Source organism: Sturnus vulgaris, chromosome 2, assembly GCF_052056855.1.
Source record: "Sturnus vulgaris isolate bStuVul1 chromosome 2, bStuVul1.hap1, whole genome shotgun sequence".
Taxonomy (NCBI): domain Eukaryota; kingdom Metazoa; phylum Chordata; class Aves; order Passeriformes; family Sturnidae; genus Sturnus; species Sturnus vulgaris.
The window spans coordinates 52,696,859-52,714,043 of record NC_142244.1 but is presented as its reverse complement, the minus strand read 5'-3'; the positions used below and the strand labels follow the sequence as shown (position 1 = coordinate 52,714,043).

At 39.9% G+C, this 17,185-nt stretch overlaps 1 protein-coding gene across 4 annotated transcripts in view; it reads left to right on the top strand.

Moving 5' to 3' along the window:
- STARD13 (StAR related lipid transfer domain containing 13) overlaps window positions 1–17,185 on the top strand; it is a 283,362-nt gene that overhangs the window by 208,357 nt on the left and 57,820 nt on the right. The window contains exon 1 of one of the 4 annotated variants that reach the window (XM_014889769.2): window positions 1,867–3,593. The exons of the other annotated variants lie outside the window; for them this stretch is intronic. The gene's annotated coding sequence lies outside the window, so the exon portion shown is untranslated. Of the gene's footprint in view, window positions 1–1,866; window positions 3,594–17,185 lie in introns of those variants that run through there. 4 annotated transcript variants of the gene reach the window in all.

Genomic DNA, 17,185 nt, shown 5'->3' with positions numbered 1-17,185 from the left:
TAGGCAGACACAAGTGCTTATCTTCATAGATAAGCATCTTCACCTTGCTCATCTTTCCATCAGTGTCCTCATACCTGTTCTTCTCAAAGAACTCGAGGCTTTCCCACGTTTGTCTAGTGTCTCATGCATTCTGTCTTAGCAAAGCAAAATCTGACAGTAAGAAGAAATAATGTGTTCTTGAGTACCTTAGTTTTAAGATGCAATAGGCAAGGTTTTTGGTAAGTCTATTTACCACTATTTACCACTATTATAGGCAAATACACTACAGTCAGAGTGCCTTTAAACTGTTAAAAGTTTTCCCCAGACAGCCTCATGGTAGAAGACTTGACATATTAAATATTTACAATTCCTATAAAGAGCTCAGGGCCAAGCCAACACGGCTATCGTGGTTGCATGGAGAAGTCTGAGCTCTTCTAGTCACAAGTCACTGGGGGAAAATGGCAAGTCATTTATTTCTTCTTTTTCCCCTTCCCTGTTTAGTTATGGGGAGCTGAGACCATTTATGAGTTTGGTGTGCCAGCAGGGTCTCAGCAAATCTCACAACCATTTCCAGGTGAGATGGAAGTGAGGGCTGCACAACAGTGACAGGAGGAACAATCCTGCTGTCCTTCATCCCTGGGACAACATCTGCACTACCAAACAAGGGACAGTGAAGGATTCCACAGCCAGAGAACACAGACGGACCCATGTTCACACTACTTAGGAAGAAGTTGGTAGAAGTGGTCCAAAACAGGGACCAGCAATGCAATGTTTCCTGGGACCTGAGCTCATTCCATAGCCTTAGGTTCAGCCATACTGGGCTGCTGTAGGGCTGTGTTCACAATTAGCAAGTAGTGTGGACCAATACAAGACTTGCAGAGAGAAAAAGTCCTGATGAACCATCATCTATGCTACCACATTTTGCTGCCTTATTGGGATTTTACTCTAGTTTAAGCCTGTAAACTGAACACTCACTTATGGTAGCAGCAGATCTTCCCTTTCATTCCCAAAGAACTCAGTTCACTTTCTGGAACTAAAGCACATGGAGGATGATGTAGCATAAATATATTTCTTTCCACCTACACCAAATTATTTTTCTTGTTATTCAAGTGATGTTCAGCAATCTCAGGGCAGAGAAAGAGCAAATTTTGACCTGTGTACCATAAATATTACTCCAGACATTAAACAAAATTCTCTGTAAAAGTCCTTGGAAGATCTCCATCCATATAGTGCATGTCACACCGTGGTATTGAGTATTTAATCTCTTTGGAAACCTTTGGTAGAGATTCAAAATTCTGTTATTATTCAAGTGGATGCGTCCTACTGATGGGTCTCGTTTATGGATTTCCAAGTACACTTTAAAGGTCAAACGAGTAATTTTAATCGGTTATGTGGGGTTTTTTTGACAGCTGATAAGTACTGAATGTACCACAGCACCTGGAAAGCAAATTTGCTATATTTACCATTGCATATTTGGATTGGGTGCAGGGATAGTGCTCTGCCCACGCTCATTTCACTCTCCATCATCAGATTACTGGCACTGATCAACCAGCGCATCCACAGGAGAGCAGTGTCTTGCAGCACTTCAGATTTGAGTCACAGCTTGGACAGGGGCCCAGGACCTGTGTCTTATGGCTGCTGGTTAAGAGAGTAGTGGCTGCATCAGAGTGGTGTTGTCCTTGGCTCAGAGCATTCCTGGCTACTTAATCCATACTGCTTTCTCCCGGGCTGCCAGGATAGTAAGCATTTTGAAATTATTCTGGTGTGGTTGTTCTGAAATTCTTGTTTGCAGGTCACTCATGCCATGGTGGTAGAGATCACAAGGTGACAACAGAGTGTCCTCACTCACTGTCTGCAGAACTGAAAGCAAAGAGAGTGAGAATATTTTCAACAATATCAGTCATGGACTGGGAGCAAGGCTTGAGCTTGGGTGCTGTGGCATCAGCTTCTACCAGGTGAACTAAAGGGCTGGCTGCAGTGCTTATGGGAGCCACAGTACCTATGGCAATGAGCAGAAAGGCTGACCAGCCCCAGAATGAAACAGAGGAGATTCTTCAGCTTAGGGAAAAAAGACACTCAAATTGGATCTGACAGAAACCCACAAAGTCATCTATCATGTGGAAAAACTGAACTTGGGAGAATTGTGGGGCATGTAATGAAGTGGTTAGGGAGTCAGAATAAATAGACAAAAGTGCTTTTTTTGGTGTTTTTCCACTGCATTTTTGGAACACGGTAGGGTAGAGTGAACGAGACTCAAAAAGGGATGAGATTCACTCAAGGAAGACTAGTGATGTAGTAGTCCAGCTCCGGCAGCTGGCAGGAGAAGCCCACGGGTCCCAGCTTGCTGGGAGTTGAGTGGCACAGTTGGGGAAGAGCTGCTGTTGGCTCATGCTGCTCTTGCACACTTCCCTGATCAAAACCCGAGGAGTTCTTCATCAAGACTACAGCAGCAGCTCAGCTGCTCTTCAGTGTGGGCAGCAGTCAGGGGAACTCATGGGCCACCAGGACACAGGCAGCTGTTAGTAAGGAAGGAGCTGGTTTTAGCCCTGGAAACACTAAGCTGGGATGCAGCTCTCACCATAGAAAAGCCCTAGAGAAAACACCAGGATTTTGCAGCCCATTCAGACTGTATCCAGATCTGCCCAGTCGTTTTTTATTTCCACAGCACAGTTTCTTAAGAAGATCTGGAGGGTGGAGGATTAGAACATTTAACAGTTTACAAAAACTCGGCTCTGTTTTGCTGTTTTCATGGGAACAAAGTTCGTAGTGCTGGTTTTATGGTAACACCTTGCTTTTATACTCCACGCTTTGTTTAACATGGTAATGAGCTCCGTGCTGTGTAGTGCACTTAGTGCTGTGCAGAAAATAAAAGTATTTCCTGCCCACACTTCAGAAGAACTGCTGTGATGGTAAAGTCTCTTTCAAGCTTAGGGCTGCTAGCCTAAACAGTGAGTACACTGGGCTAGTCTGTCAGAAAGCTCTGTATTGCAAATGTAAATTTATCTTTGTAAGAATGATAAGCTCCTGTCCAGAACACTGCACTATATAAAGCAGATCAACGAGGCAGGAGGTTTTACCATATCCCCCACCCCCGGAACAGAGAAGAGTCTTGTATTACATTAATCAGCATCTAAGCCCTGAAGGTCACAATTATCTGGCCACTATTTTTCAGTATTAGTGATTTTAGTACATGATTAACTTTCATGTGTGCATCATTAAGATGAGGAATTGTTTTTGAAGTTTCAAATAGAGCAGCAGGTCTTAGCTGTAGTATTTGCCATACTTGCTCAGCCACTCTTAAAAGGGATGATTTATAGAAAATCCAGCTGTGAGTTTTCGTTTCTTCAAGAGCAGGAGGCGGGACTAGAAACCAACCTAAAACCAAGCGGAGCATTGATCAGAGTAGAAATGATGTAGAGCACAGCTCTGCAGACAACAGCTAAGCATCGTGGAAGTATTAGCTGGCAGCGATAAGGAGGCGGAAGCAGAGCTCGGTGACAGAGGAGCCATCTGTCAGGAACTGGGAATCCGATTTCAAGAGAGCAGAAAATGAAGTAAAGAAGAAAGTGATTTTGGTTCAGAGGTGCAGTGGAGCCCAAGGATATCTGTGGACAGTAAGTTTCTATACTGGAACAGGGATGTTTAATACAGCAGCTAATACAGTTTGAAAGGGCTTTTCAGCTTTGAGAACAGAGAACAGACATAAGTAGCTCCTGTATTAAGTAGCTTTTACTTAAAGTTTTAATTTATTTGTAGGATGTAAATAAGCTTATCTGTTTGAGGTGGCTTGTTTAAAAACTTGTAAACAAACTTTAAAACTGCTGGTGTCCCTTACTTCAGAGGGTGTTTTTTTGTTTAATAAGATCACCTCCTGGCGAGGATAAGATTTGTTCATAACCTTTCAGAAAAATATCTTAGAATAAAAGACTGTTTTGGCCCCAGCTGCGAGGTGAAAAAGGGTAGGCAAGAATATTTTTTTCTGGAAAGGGGAAAGGAGTTCCCACCCAAATAGATCTAAACTAACTGGAACTACAGTGTATAAACACCCCGGGGCTAAATCTTACCCTCAGCTACACTGTTGTAAGTCAGGTTTAAGTCTACTGTAGTTAATAAAATTACTCCTGATTTAATTAAGGATAGAATTTGGTTGCACATTTCTTAATAATGAAAAAGCCCCATGGTTCTTTCCAAAGTGCATTTTATGTTAACAGATTATTAAGGACTTGCTTGAAAATACGTTAAAATTAATTGAAAATTCACACTGTGATGCATCTTTTGTCATATACTTGTATCCTTCCTTGAAATTAGCACAAAAGCCAGCATGAGATATTGTAAGCAATCCTGTTGTTTCTTGCTAGCAGGTTCTCAGATAAGGTTTGCATTGCTCATAATTTCATGCTCATTTCACTTCAGTGGCTTGTATTTGGGGTGATATGCTTTAATCCTAAAAGGTTTGTGGAGCTCCAGCTGGGAGTGATAAGATGATATTATCTGTAGCAGAAAAGTGTCAAAGTTCTATACAAGACCCCATACTATCTGATCAAGAGTTAAACTGTTCTATCACAAATTGTACAGAAAAATTACTCTTGTTGCTGTAATTTTAGTGTGCGAGTTAGAAGCAGAAGCATTGGCTGCTGACTGAGAAAAAAAAAAACAAAAAGTAAAACCCACTCACTATTATGGCCCAATATGGATGACAAAACACTGTAGCATGTGTGGGAAAATGGCTGCAGTCCAATGTCTGGAACCATTTATCTTCTGGTAGAGTCTGGAAGATGACTGTTTTATGTATTTTACAGAAATCCCTGCTGATTGATTTCATTTACTTACGAGGAGGGGTCACGGTGACTGATGGCAGGGACAACTGTGGCAAAAAGTGAATTCTTTGCATTATCCTGACATCCTGTTCTGGTTGGGGTTATTGGCACCTTTTGAAGGATCCATGATGGACATGACTTGCTGCTGCATTTGCTACTGCACACATCCAGAGGTTCGCTGCTTTTTTCTGGGTCTCAGCAAGCTGAGAATTGCAAGTTGTGCTTCCACTAGTGCCAGGCACATTTTGGAAATTATGATTTGCAGAGGTTTGAAGGGGAAAGGACAGATGTGGGTACAGGTCTCTGTAACCTGCGAAAAGTTTGGCTGGTGGTGGGTGCTGAAGAGGGAGGAAAGCCTTTGTGAAAGGTCTGGGGGGAAAGTCGGCTTTCAGTGTGTGAGGCTTGCAGAAACAGCTTGACTCTCTTTAGCACATGAGATTTGTATGCTACGGTGATAATACTGTTTTTTTCTGACATTTATTGCTAAAATAGCCACAATTCCTGTCTTTTTTTTTTTTTTTTTTTTTTTATTTATATGGAATAAAGAGCTTGCCAAGCACATTAGAAACAACAGGGATATGCTGTATATCATTGTTATTAATTTATCTCTCTGTTATTTTTATGTGTGCTCTAACGGCCTGTCTGTCAAGGTGTTTGCCTTCAAATCAATTCAGCTCACATCACAGCATGACAGGCACTTGTTTTATACCAGGCATGTCTACAGGCATTTGCTTTCATGTTGCAGGGAATGAGTGCCAAGATTTTCGTATGATGAAACAAAAGGGTGGGGGATATGTTTTCTAGTCAGCAAGTAGTGCTGCTTACTAACACTGCTCCTGTGTTAACAAAAATGGAAAGGAAAATAGATATTTCAATTGACAATACTACTTCATTTGGTGCCTTTTAGGCTCTTCTCTTCTCAGGTCCTCTACAACAATTCCAAGTCCAATGCAGAATCACATAACAAACGTGGGGAAAGGGAAAATTATTGTGTGTCCCCCATTACATCCAGTTTCCCAGACATAACCACTTAGTACAGTCAAGACATTTTTCATTGAGAAAGAAAGAAAGAAAGAAAGAAAGAAAGAAAGAAAGAAAGAAAGAAAGAAAGAAAGAAAGAAAGAAAGAAAGAAAGATTCTTGTAATGTACCCTAACTGTGAAAAAGTTTCCTATATTTACCAAGTATTTTTATCAGAGCAGTAGGAGCAGTTAAGCACTGTGCTTGAACAGTATCCCAAGAATAAACTCAGCATCACCTCTCTTCTGTACAGCATCCTGCCATGCACTATCATCCAGCCCACTCAGGTTCTTCAGTCTCACTGTTCCTCATGCTATCTTAATGTGCACTCGTTTTCTGTCTCTGTGTTTTGAGGGTGTTCTTATGGCTATTAGACATTTTGTTTTTACTCATATGTTGACCTCTGATTTGGATTTGTAAGTTTACAGGAATTTAGATTAATTGTAACCTTTTCTATTTTCTTAATTTCCTTCACTTCCTTTCCAGACACTACATGTTTTGGTTATCCTCCCACAGAACAGTTCCTTGTAGGCACCTTCACAGAGGCATAGCTACTTTTGCTCTTCATTAACTTAGTTTGAGCCTTTCCTGCTTTTTGGTATATCTAACTCAAGAGGACAGTGGGTAGTGCCATGGGTTCCAGGGGAAGGTATCAATTACCTTCCTTGTGTATGCTACTGAGCTGCCTGATGATCCAGAACTAATTTAGTGCCCCGGTTACTTTTTTAGATCTGTCTTTACCACGGGGTTCTTGATGGGATCTCTCATCCTTGAGAGAGAGTGCTGGTAAACAGATCCACTGTAAGTCCAGTGTCTCCCTTTAATCTTGAATTTAGTCAGGAGGGGAAAAGAGTAGTCTAAGGTGATGCAAGTTTGTTTTTCCATCCAATGGGAGTGCATTCTCCTAGTAATGTTTGAGGACTTTCAGCCTCTGATCATTCCTCTTCCATAAGGATTGGTGTGGTCAGGCTCCAGCCATTTAGTCTGCTGCCCATGCAGTCCCTACATTTTTGTTATTCAGCTCTTAAATCTCTTCATTACATGGAATCGTTTTTCATGTGGTCACCACAAAAGTGTGCAAGTTCTTACAAATAAAATATCTCAGACCATATTTTAGACATGTTGCATATTCTCCCATTTTTAAACAATTTTTGGCCATTCGTACTTTGTAATATGTAATTTGACAAGCATGGGGCGGGTGGTAGAGCTACAGCTGCCTCTTGTTTTCTTATCAGATATTGATAAAAACAGTAAATTAGATTTAAAAAAAAAAAAAAAAAGAGCTCTGTAGGCCGTAGAACATTATGAAACCACCCACTGAATGTCTGCGTAAGACATACGGCAACAGCCAAGCTGTTATGTACTAGATGAGTTCAGAGTGGGGGACAACTGAATGCACTGCATAAGTGATTTACTTACTCATTTATAACCCTAACCTAGAATCATGACTGTTTGCTGTTCTGTAAAAAGGATGACTTTATGTGACCCTTTAAAGCCTTCAGCATTAAGTGGCATTAAGTTGATGGCTACTTGTTTTGTACCTTCGGTGAAAAATTACGCATAAATCAAGTAGGCTTTCCTTGTAATGCACTCATAATCCTCACAAGCAAAACTCCCACCCAAAACCAGTGATCAAACATGGTTTCTTGAACTCAGAAAGGTCACTTCATAAAAAAATATGGAGGTATAATATTCAGGCCACCCAGGCAATTTTTTTTTTGGCTAGGACTTTAATTAAGTCATTGTAAGGTTAAAATAATAATAGGGTTCTGATGTAAGCAGATAAAAGGCAGAGAGGCTACATTAAATTCAGTTTCCATCCACCAAACACATCTAGAAGAGATAAGCTCACTTGCTATTTAAACATTTTGCACAGGGACAGACAGGATGGGCTGAGGTTGAGTCCTGAATGTTCCAGGGTTTATGTATTTAAATCAAGCCCTTAGTATTGTTTTTGTTCCTTAATTACCTCTGGTTTGTTGATTTATTGATGCTTTTGAAGGCAAGTAGATGCAGTAAAACAGAATCATTCTGTGTCATGTAAAATTTCCTCTTATATCTGTGGACCTTATAGACAAAAGGAAATGATTGAAGGAGAGAACTTCTGTGGAGATGGTAAAACCAGTGGTAGATGTCTCTAAAAGGTGGAATTGAGTTACTGAATTGCAAGTGAATGGAAGGTCTTGTGAAATCACTAATTAGGGCTGCCTCAGTTCTTGAAAACTGCCAGTGCAGCCAACACTTTAGGCAGAAGGAGCCTGGGAACCAGAAATCCTGCAGAAGGGGTTGGGAGAAGTGATGCTGAACTTACCTCATTCAGTGGGAAATGTTTCTTCCATTTGGGGGTGACTGTGTGGGAAATAGGAGCACTGTGTGCTTTAGCAATTGTTATACAGGCTTTGATCAGGGACTAAAGCTGCAAAATGCAGTCCTTTGCCAGCCATGAGCATTGATGTGCCAATGAAAAATCACAAAATGGTCTCAACTGGCTTCGTTTCAGGAATTAGTTTCTTGGAGATTGAACCTTTACTTTTACTTTCTCCTGCCCATGTCCTTGGGGCCCCCATTTCTGTACCTAAACTCCAGTTCCAAAGAGAACCTCTGTGTCTTCTTTTCTAGCACAGCAGAGCATAGCATTGAGGCATTACTCTTTCTGTGTCTCTCCTGTGTCTGTGAACCCCATCTGGTACACCTAGAACAGGAGATGGGCCCTCACCTGTCATAGAAGAAGGGTGCAGTAGACTTACAGATGTATAGAATGGTTTGGGTTGGAAGGGACCTTAAAGATCATCTAACTCCAAACTCCTGCCATGGGCAGAGACACTGTCCACTAGATCAGGCCACCCAACATGGCCTTGAGCACTGGTAGGGATGGGGCATCCACAACTTTTTTGGGCAGAAGATTTAGATTTGTTCAGGAGATATTTAGTTTGTCACATCCCTCCACCGGTGGCTAATGACCTGCATTAATTTGGTTTGCAAGAACATATTCACAAAGTAACCAGAAGCCAATGTAGTTGATAGAGGCACAATGATGTACACCTCTCTTGTGCTTCTGAGCCACTGAATTCAAAATGTAGATTTATGTTAATATTTAGGACTTGCATAGTGCATTTAATCTCCATAGGCCTGCAGGAACATGTCTAATTTGTACATCCAAATTAATAGAGGTAATCGCACATAACAGTCAGTCTTTTCATCACTTAACCCAATGAGGAATGAAGACACTATTTTGTTTGGACTATAATTGCTTCTACATACCTGAAAATACCATCCCATATTCTCAGTTCTTTGTAAAAAAACATGGGTTTGCAGTTACAAGAATATTTCAGACAGCTGCATAATGAGTTAGCTTCATTTTTTAACTGAACTGAAAATTAGGAAGCTGACTCAGATCTCAGTGGGATATCCCCAGAGAAGTTTTTCAGTGAACTTAGATGCTAAATGAGCTAAACCAGTTCATTTTTTAAAATTGTTTAAAAACCACCTTTCAGAAAATAGTCTTGAAAGCCTGATGCTTATAATGAGAATGCTTGCAGACCTCTAAGGCAGCAGTCAAGCATCCTCATGCTTCATATTATTTATTTATATTACATTTATATTGTCCACACAAACTTCCAGAGCAAATTCAATAGACAGCTACAGTTCTGCCTTGATTCCACAGCCCTGGTTGCTATGGCATCCAAGTTGGGAAAATATCTGCCAGCTCCAGGTGGCTGAGCACACAGGTAGGTGAAACATGAACAGTAATTTAGGGAGCCATGAGGTGGTGTTCTGTGACCAGAAGGCATTGTTCACAGTTTTTGCCAAAAAGGGGCAAGAAGTTGTGAACATTGCTGGGAAACCTGGGCTTTATTTAGCTACAGTGAAAAGAAACTGCCTGTACCAGCAGCCTGCGCATGCACTGAGGGGTTCTGGTGGCAAGCTATGAAATAATTTAATGATCTGTTCAAATTAAATGCAAGATCAGAGATTAGAGGGGGATGGCTGGTATCACCTATAGTCATGCTCAATAACATCCCACTCTGTGATTCGTTCCACTCAACTCACTGGGATTATAATTGTTGAATAAGGCAGAAGAACTGAGCTTGAAGGTGAAAAACCCATACAATGAGTGTTGTAAGATCTATGACTAGAAAATCCTTTTGTATTTAGTCTTGGTTCTTAGAACTTGTCCCTTGAAGTCTGCATAATATAATACAAATAGGATCTACAAATTCATTTTTCTTTAGTCTAAACTATGTTCAGGATCAATATTCAAATGCTTTGGTTGAGTTTTAACTCCCATCTAATTGTCACTGTTTTAAATCACTTTTATAGCAAGTCTAAATTTTCACTGAAAGTAGTTTTTTTGCAACATTTCTTTTCCAGTTAAAAAAAAAAAAACAAAAAAACAAGAACAAAGACTACCAAACAAAATGCAACTTGTCTAAAATCTCATAAAAGCTCTTACACAAGAATCTATCAAGCCTGGGAAAATATGAGTTCTTTTGTAAAAACATATTTTTCCTTGAAGTCATTGCTAGATTACAAAAGTTCACATAACATATTGGTATGTGTATGTGTTTATGTAAGACAGACCTCTGTATTTCACTTTCTGATGTCAGTGTTTCCTTGACAACTGTAGTTTATTGATTAGCAGAATATATGTAATTTGGTTCAGAGCTGCATCATCTTACAAGGTCGTTTTTCTTCGTGAGAAATTGTTTCATTTTCTTATTCTCCAAGTAAAATTATTTTTCTCATATGAGAAATAACATTATTTTGATCCTTTTGGGGGTGTTTCTGTGGCTGTACTCATAACCCAAAAGGATTTGACAAATGCAAGCTGATAAAGTCATTAAATACATTTGTACTGATACATGCATTTCTTACTTAACTTTTTTTGCTGCATATGTTAACCTAGTATCTAATCTGTAACTTTACTGGTAACCAGCTGGAGACTCTATCCATGCAATTCCAGTTATTACATACCTTCAGAGTGGTTTTCCTCCAGAGATCTGAAGTTCCAAGTAGTAACACTTCTCAGAATCTCTTTGAACTACATATTATTATAGAATTTATTTGACACTTAAATAAGCTGCTATGTGAAAAACGTCCCCCAAAGAGTAAATAGTACTGAGAAAAGCTCCTGAAATTGAGCTCTGACACCCTTATTTTACCCATTGTGGGTTTATCAGATCTATGGGTTAGTTCCTGGCAGAGGACTGTATCATTTACCAGTTGTCCCAATGCCAGTCCTATTTCTGTGAGTGCTGGTCAGGTTTATGAGAAGTTTTGGTGGAATGCTGTGTCAGTTCCAATGGTGCCATGGACTGATTATGGGCAAGGCTGGAGGATCCACATAGGTAGGTTTGCCAGATCTCCTCCTGTTTTCGTTTTGTCCTTTCCCCCTGTGTTTATTTGTCTTCTGGTTTGTGAGTATCACAGAGGCCAAGAGCAGTCAGGGTGTGCAGCTTCCTGGATTAAATCAGACAGGGCCACAAGAAGAAAAAAAATAGAGAGGCCAAGGAGAAGGAGGAGGAGAAATAATGGATGGGAAAGTAATGAAGGTCACCCAGATGTTGATGTAAAAGCTGTCTTTTTTTATGTACAACTGAAAGCATAGTCATCCCTACAGTCCTAATATTAACAATTTACAAATTACAGCAGTGATTGTATTTATATGTCATACAGAAGGTAAATGATCGGAATGAGTTGTCAACACACATAGGAAAACAAGTCTGAAAATCTCTAGCACTTTCTTTAAATAAAATAGTTCCTGACAATTAAATATCCCATTGGTTGCTATCTAAATATTTATCTTCAGTGAAATTACAAGAAGTCCACCGTCAGAGAAAACCCACGCTCTTCTATTCTCTGTTGTAAAGATTAAATTTTGTTATACTTTTGAAAAAGTGCTTGGTTCCTGGGTCTATCCTGTTGTATTTTTCTGGATGATTTTGGAAAAAAAAAAAGATAAAAGAGTCTGCCATTGATGGCAAGGAGGGACGAAGGCACTGTTACTAGATTGTGGTTTTGAAGGTTGTTTACCATGCTAAATCAGAGACAATAATGTGAAATAATGTTTTTAATATTTTGGATTAAAACATTCAGCAACATTCAACAAAGGTCTTCCTAGCAACAAGGCCCCACCTAACACAGAGCCTCATTTTCTTGCAAGGATCCTTCAGTCTTACATGGATTTTCTAGGTCAGTCGTTGGCAGCAACAACATTAATTTATTCCAGATGAAAGTCAGGCCCACTATAATTAGCAATGCCAGGTATTTGTCTCAAAAATCAAGAAACAGCGGCATTTGCTAGAGAGACTATGTGTCGTGTGGAGAACCCTCACTATTTAATTCAAGATTTAGGTACCTGGGGTTAAGCAGATGGTCCAGTCAATTTGTCACAACTGCTTAAATTCCTTGTACAGTCTAAGGAGAGCAGCAGTTGCTTACTGAAGATCTGAGGAGGAAGATCTGTTCCCCCTCTCCATCCATCTATCCATCCATCCATCCACCCACCCAAGGATGATTCAGTCTGCCTCATTCAAGTAAATACCTCTTCCACTGGGATTATAGAGGAACAATAGGAAATAAATGCTGGCAGCTCCATGCAGTTAGGTTTTACTCATTTGAAGATGGATGTGACTTATCTTCCTCTTGCATAATAGCCCAGGAATTAGAGCACTCCCCCCAGTGAGAGGCAGTCCTGGGCTCTACTTGTTCTGAGTGTGAGCTCACATCTCCTACATTTAACTCAGAAGAGCTAAATTCCTCCCTTCGTAGGATGACCATCCGTAAGTCTCCATGCTTTTGGATTTTTATCCTTTTCTTTTCTGCCTGTCTGTGAGGACTGTAAGCTCTGTAGGGCACCAGCTAGTTTGTCATTAAATGTTTGAGTATCACTGACTGTTGCAAGGTTCTGATTTTGGCTTTGTAAGGAAATATAAATGATGACAATAGTTGTAGAAATTTGTCTCTTCATACCACAAAAAATGTTGAGTAAAAGCTTTGTTCTTGTGAATGCATTACATATTTTTGGCTGGTATGGATAAAAGTTAGGCTTTGTACAGCCTTTCATTGTGAAATGGTTTGTGAAACAGAGTATGGGTCTGCAGAGATGTTGGATTTGATTTGTATTTGGGGAATTGCTGGTTGCTTGATGGTTTGATATGGCCATGATTATGTCCTTATTTTTGTTGTCTCTTCTAGAGCCATTCATGCTGGAGCTTGGTAGATCTGTAGGACTGGGAAATATGATGCTCCAAGGCCCTTTCTTGCAAATAAGTCTTTTAGGAGATTTTTTGGATCTAGGCAAGTATGTACGTAGCTCAGGGCAGGGGTAGGCTGCAGAGCTCCTACTCGGTGACACAGCCCCTCACTATCCTTTTCTCTTGAAGTTTCTAAAGAAGAAAGCAGTGGGAGGGAGGGACTGATGGGGCTGAGAACAGTGTGAGGACATTGGGATGTGGGGACATTATGTGTTCACTCCTGCAACACTGGCGAAGAATGCAACAGCGATTTGTTCCTTGCATGAATCATCCTGGAGCTGCCAAAAATTGGAACAGTCCATTGCCCAGGGATGACTAGTGGTTGACCTTTATTTCCATCTTAGACGTTATTATTGTAAAACTGAGCTAAATGAATTTCTGCTTTCTGAGCGCTGACATCAGTGCCTGGTTTCCGACGAATTTGGATTCCTTTCCCCCACCTCACTGAAAACAAGTCCTTCGCCTCCTCCATGTCACTTCCCAGATCTCTCTCCCATCCCTTAAATACTTGCAAGAGAAGTGGTGCAGACACTGATGCTGGTGCAGAATGTTGTGTACTCTTCAGCCAACGGTCTGCTGCTTCTCAGCATGCGTAGTGGGTCACCCCACAAATGCCTTTCCCTTGCTGGAATGCTAATTTGTATACTTTCCTCAGCTCCAGCTTTTCTAAAATGTGATATTGTAAGGCATGGCTCCTCCTGTCAGATTCAACTGAAACTGGCTAGTAGATTCTAAAATTATTATTGGGGGGGAGGGGGCAGGAGAGTGCCCCAGAGAGACAGATGGTATGAATATTATTTCTTTAAGTTGTACAAATATCCTGTAATGCATGCAGAAATTAAAAGACTTATGAAGAAATTAGTGGGTGAAGTTCTCTGAGTTGTGTTGTGAAGGAAGACATAAAAGGAATGCATTTTTAGGCTAGCTGTAAATTTTTAAAATTATTATACTGAAAAATTGTTGAGCAATTCAACAATTGAGTTTCTTCTCCATCGTGAGGAAAATGTGGGACTCACCCTACCAGTTCATCCTAATGTGTTCCAGCCCAGCCACTGATGAATTTGATCTGAATTTATCAAGCATAGTAAACACCTCTACAGCTCACAGATGGTTAACATTATATCAGTACATTGCATATGAAGTGACAGTCGTTTTGATCATCTATTACTTTGCCCCCTTTAAAAGTGGCAAACTATTAAAAGTGCTGTTAAGTCCATGTGCCCATTTTATTTAATAACATTTAAGAGATAGATAAAGTCAGATTTGGAAGACCAGAGTCTGCTTTTTAGAAAAAGATTCTGGCTATGGTTAAAATTTAAAATTTTAGTTAGTGGCTAGTATAGTTTTTTCCAATAGAAAATTATTTACTTGAGAAAATGTCTGTCAGAGTGGATCTAAATAACTACAAATGTTGTATATTTATGGATGAAACAATTGCTAAATAAATATTAAATAAATAGAGGTAAAACCCCATAGTAAAGCTATTTATTACATTTTAGTTAGGGATCTTCCATCTTAACATTCCTGGGGTCTCATTTGTGGTGCTGTCATTTGTCCTTTTTTCATCTGCTGAAAGCAATATTTGCCTTAGGGGTATGGTATCATTCTGATAAAAATGAGCTGGTGCTACTGGTCTCATGGCTAATTGCTGTCCTTCAAGCAGCTCCCTTAGCATTCAGCCCTTAAGGCCACTTTGGAAGGGGCTTTGCATTTACCACCTGATGTCTTCCAAAATGATGGAGGAGAGCATTTTGCCCTTTTCATTTTGAGGCATCATAAAGTCTTGGAGACTTTTGAGGCCAATTGCCAGATGTGATTAAAAATTAATGACACTGAACAATTGTACCTCATCCCCTTGACAGACACTTGAGTAACAGCTTTTTCTAAGACTAATTTTCTAAATTATTCTTTTTCCATCTCGTCTCATTCTTTTTTCTCTCATCTGACCACAATGATGTCTTCCTTAGCATTAAAAATGGAAAACAATAGTAGAGGACATTTGAGGATTTTTTTCATACAGTTCCCTGCAAGTTCTGTTTGGATTTTGTTCATCCTGCTGTTTAGTGCTACAGGAGTTGTCTTTACTAAACCTCACACTCAGTGTGTGCAAGTTGAAACATTTTCCAAAAACTAATCTGTTTTTTTTGGGAAATGCCTACTCTGCTATACTTCGAAGCCTGTCTGTATTGGAAGAGAGACTAAATACCATCTTTTCCGTGTTCTACTACCTCAGCCTTCAAATATTCTAAAGAAAAGTAAGGAGAAAGGAGCAGGTGGTGGGGAGGAGTGCAATCTCTGCTTTGATGCTTTGGAAGGTTATTGGGAAATATTAGTGCTCAGGCCCTGAAATTGAAGAAAAACAATAACATGACAAAAAGTAATTAATTAATACTAATTAATGTTTCACTACTTTACATGTGTTGCAGATTGCAGACACCAGCTAAATGCAGAGACTTGGTTACACATAGAGATATTTTGTTCTTTGAATTCTGTCAGTTTTTTCAAAGAGCTATAAATAAGCAAGTATATATTTGACTGAATATCTTTCTTTGCCAAAGCAGAGAAACACAGTCATCATTTTCTGTGCAATACTCACAAGGTTTTAAATGTAAAAGCTTTTAGGGCTAAACGCTGAGATATTTTCACTGATACTAAATAGACATGTACTCTTCAGGTTATTTATTAGTAGTGAGAGTGTCTGGTGTTTGATAAAAGGAGAGGTATTTATCACTAAGATTATGATTTAGAGATTTTTTTTTTATTTAGAAGAACATACTCCTGGCTGGTCAGACACACTTTTTGTTCATTGTGCCCTGTGCAGGATAACCATGGGCTATCCGGAAGACAGTATTTGCCTGACAAAAATACTGCTCCCTTGAGAGTAGACTTCCATGATAATCCATTACATTATCATGACATAAGTATGCACAGACTCAGAGTCATTGCAGTTGCGTAGTTCCCCCCGACAGGATACTGTTAAATAAACAATGTTATTTGAGGAATTGGCAATTCCCTCTTCTATGCTTCACCCAAAGTGTATTCTTAGCTTTTCATTCACTGGTGTTTTTGCTTTCCTGGCATCTACTCTTCTGCCTTCTGAAACTCATAGCTGTGCAGACCTCTGATCCAAAGAAACCTGTGATAGTTTGGGGAGATCTGCCTTTTCCATTCATCAGAATTGAGGGTTAACGAATCTGAGCACTGCAGCTGAGGTTTTCATCCAGCACCCCTTACCATGGAAAGCAGCATGAAATGGCACCATTTCTGTGAGCAGGGATGCAAATGGTGCTGAGATGCCAGCATGGCAGGAATATAAGGTACTGCTTGCAAGAGAAGAAGTTTATGGGGTTTCTGTTAGAGGTGTGGCAATCCAGAGGCAGCTAAATGCAAGGTCTGGCAAAGCAAGCACTGCATTCCAGCCACACACTGCTCAAGTTAATGTCTCCTCCTGAGAACAGAGATGGAATTATATCATCAAAGCATCAACTTCAGCAAAGAGTTGTAAATTTGCCACCTAGCTGGTTTGAGACCAAAGCAACCTGTTTAGTCAGGTGTATCTCAGAAATTGTCCTGAATCCAGGATTCCTCTAAGGAAGAGTAAATATTAGTCCTGCAGGTTTTGAAAGAGAGTGGATTAGATGAACCTTCACTCTCCACTTTGGCCTTATTTTCCATGGTTTATTTCAGCTTCTTAGTTGAAGTATTTTTAAAATAAAAATGAGCTTGCCATCCTTGGGAGGAGAAAAAGCTAACTCTATTTATTTTAATCTTTTTTAAACTGGCCATTTTGCAGGATGTGGCCACAGTTATTATCACTCCCAGTACATGAGTCAGATGGTGAAATTATCAAGTTATTCCCTACTCTGTGTTTGCATAAGATCCGGTGAAGAAAATGTGACTGCCTTCACAGGCAGTGGAGTTCGGTGTTTTCCTAAATTCAGTGACAGAGCACATGGAGGAATGAAATTTGACAGAGAGTCACTGAAGTATCCTGAGCATTAGTGGGATAGCTGTGAAAACCAAGGCAGTAAAAAACACAGTTGGAGAGCCAGAAGGAAAAGATACTTGTGAAAATAAAAGCAAAAAGGAGCCCAGCAGTAAGGAATTCTCTATT